Source organism: Rousettus aegyptiacus, unplaced genomic scaffold, assembly GCF_014176215.1.
Source record: "Rousettus aegyptiacus isolate mRouAeg1 unplaced genomic scaffold, mRouAeg1.p scaffold_m13_p_9, whole genome shotgun sequence".
NCBI classification, from domain to species: Eukaryota; Metazoa; Chordata; class Mammalia; order Chiroptera; family Pteropodidae; genus Rousettus; species Rousettus aegyptiacus.
Window position 1 is genome coordinate 20,607,086 of NW_023416312.1, and position 3,286 is coordinate 20,610,371.

At 36.4% G+C, this 3,286-nt stretch overlaps 1 pseudogene; it reads right to left on the minus strand.

The window, feature by feature from the left end:
- Positions 1 to 2,011: 2,011 nt before the first annotated feature.
- On the minus strand, positions 2,012 to 2,912 carry LOC107501770 (annotated as a pseudogene).
- Positions 2,913 to 3,286: the final 374 nt, after the last annotated feature.

The window sequence follows — 3,286 nt, forward strand, 5'->3', positions numbered from 1 at the left end:
CAGCTAGCCACTTCCCTCTTTTCTTTCTCATTTTCTGTTAGAATTGGTAGGGAACTGGTCTTCAAATTGTACATAAGAGAGAAATTGTCACCCCAAATACACAAAGAATATCTCAGCTCAGAGAATGTATAAAGCTAGAACAGAGCTCGTCAAAAAATCTTCTCTAACACAAGATAGGCTCACGATAACACCAAGTTGAATGGATTTTCCTTCAGACAAATCATATTTAAAAAGTATACAGTTATATACCAACACATAAACTTTTGACATCTTTTCTCCACACTAGTATGTTTTGGACCTTAATGTATACTATACATAGGGTGTTCCTATGCCTTTCTGCATATCCACTCCAAGAGGCCTCTGGGATGGCCTAGAAATTGAATGGATCTTGGGAACACTGTCTTTGCAGGATACATAGCATGTGAATGAGCATACCTCCAAGCCATAGCTTTGTCTAATTAGTCCAACCATAAGTGAGGCGCAATAGCTACAATGAGTAGAACTGGAAATGATTTGACCCAAAAGTCAATGAGCTTTTGGCTTTGGTCCAGCCAGCAAGAGGACCTGTGTGATGTCAATGGCACAGTAGTTGGCCCTTACTATAGCTGAGACGTGTCTTGCTGTTCTAGGCTTATGAAAACTGATGGAGACACCCCTGGGTTTGGAGTTTATGATTCTCATTAGCTGAGCTACTTCTAAGGTTTGGATCTTGTGCATGAGGTATAATTCTGAATTATTTAAAAATAGAATTATGGAAAATCTAGAATTTCGAACTCTGTGTATTTTAAATTCTTCTGACGTTTTCTTGAAAATTTTCATATCATCTAATAATTCTTTATGTCTCACTTCAGAATCATTTAACTTACTTCCAAAAGAGAAATTCGTATCTCTGACTTTTCTCATTTAAGTTTAAACAAACTTGTGTGGCCTAGTTGCTTGCCTCAAGGGCACACTGCAAGCCCTACACACACATGCCCAGCTTCTAACTCTGATGACCTTTCCAAAGTGGATCCAGTGTTCTTGACCCCACATTAGAACTTTTTAGTCTTAAACTCTTTAGTTGTCTTAGAAACGAGAGCTTATAAATACTTCTGGATATCTTTCTTTTTGCTGATTCAATACATGGTTTCTATAATCTAAGCTTCCTAGCAGCTCAGCAAAAGTATTCTCAAGCTGAGCTTTTAGCTTTTTCCTTTATTTTAGAAATCTCTTGCTAATATTCTAAAGCGGCACTTGTAACTTAACCCCGTCGCTTCATCATGTTCGAGTTCATTTAATTTTTGTTAGGAAAATTTCTGTCTGCATTCATGGGGCCTGTGTTCCTTGGAAGGCTCAGCAAAAGTATTCTCAAGCTGAGCTTTTAGCTTTTTCCTAAACATCTTGGATTCAGAGATTTCCTATTCCATGGAGTTACTTTTCTGCATGGACACTTCCATCTCTTTCTCTTTGTCATTAAGCTTTTGGAAAATCTGCTTCCATAAGCTATACATGTTCTTATCTCTGAGAATTCCTACAGGGCCTGGTTTTACTGCTAATGTGTATCTTTGGGAGTTTTTTGGGGGCTGCCTGAAGGTTCAACCAGTTGCTTATGAAAATCTGAATTTTCCTGCCTCATGACGCATTACTGGTTTTCTAGTTCTTTCAATCTAGGTGTGGATCATGTTCTTGGTGAAGCATCACTTTATTCTCAAGTTGTTACTTGAGCCTATTTGAATCAGCTATTTATTCTTCAAACATACTTTCTTTTTCACATAATGAAGCATTTATTTGAGATTTAACATGATATCATACAAATAAGATTTGTATAAACACAAATCCATTTGAGTCATAACAGAGAGCAAAAGACAAAGATAATACAAAGAAAACTAATCGACAACTATATACAATTGGACACAGATGTATCTTGTACACTAGAGAGTCTTTTACAAAATAATCTAAGATCAACAGAAGACAAATCTTCAATGCTGTCCTGCAAGATGGATTACCTTAGCAATCTCCTCCTGTTTTCTCCCTAATGTCCTCCTTTAGTATGACTGATAATTGTTTTGGTGATTGCCACTCCCTCGAGACGCCTTGCTATTAAGTTCTACAATGTTGGCTGCTATAATCTGTGTTTCTCATAGTTACATCTAGTATAATGATAGCCACCACAACCACTATAGTTGTGATCACCACCATAGGCCCTATTGCAGTTTCTATATCCTTGATCTTAATAGTTATTAAATCCTTGGTTCCAGTTTTGACCTTGACCTTGGCCTTAATCTCTGGTACCATGTCATCCACCAGCTGCAGCACCTCTTTCTCATTTTTGTTGTTGCTGTTGCTGCCTATGTACCTCTTTGAATTATGCAACTTTGATTTCACACTTCCCAGAACCAATCTGATGATACCTGCTTTCTAAAATTTTCTTTACTGGCTCTTCACCTGTATATGTGATAAAACAAAATCCTCTTATTTTTTTTTGTATCCATGGAAAGTTCAATATTTTCAATCTCCCTAAAAGCTCCAAAATATTCTTTAATTTGTTCTTCAGAAGTGTTTGGGCTCAATCAACCCACAAAAACCTTTCGGAGAGTGTTTTTTTTCCTTTTAAAGCTTTGGCCTTTTGGGCGTCTATCAATTTGCCATCTAGTTTGTGTTCCTTCAGTTCTAAAACCTTATTAACACTAACAGCATCTTTGAAAAGCACAAATCTAAATCCTCTTGATCGTCCAATGACTGGATCTGTTTTAATTGTGTAGTCTACAACTTCCTCAAAATGGAGACAAATATTCAGTCAGATCTTTCTTGCTTATATCCCAGCTCAGCCATCCAATATATATTTTATCGTCATTGTGCTGATTCTTGCTCGTGTTGGTCTTGGATCCCTCTGTGAATTCCTCTATGTTGCTGTGTTTGTTTATGTCCTCCATGGTTTTGGGGATACTGGTGCTCAGTCTGAGTCACAAGAGCAGCAGCAGGAAGTGTTGTGTCAAGGTGGATTTTAAATGGCAGTGGAAAAACTATACTTTATTTAAATTATTAATTTATTTTTCTTGGTTTGAATATCTATGGAATGAAGTGAACAATGAAGGAAATGTAGAGTCTCTCTGCATTCTTGTAAATTCCTACTCCATTCTAGTTTCTCTAGTTTTAGTCTTAATACTCTTTTTGTATAAACTTCAATATGCAAGCTTTTTTATAAATTCTAATGCATATCCTCATCTGTAGTTAATGTATTTATTGAACTGCATCACACTCTGCAAAGATCCTGTGATATTGTGATTTATAATAAGAAATATATATA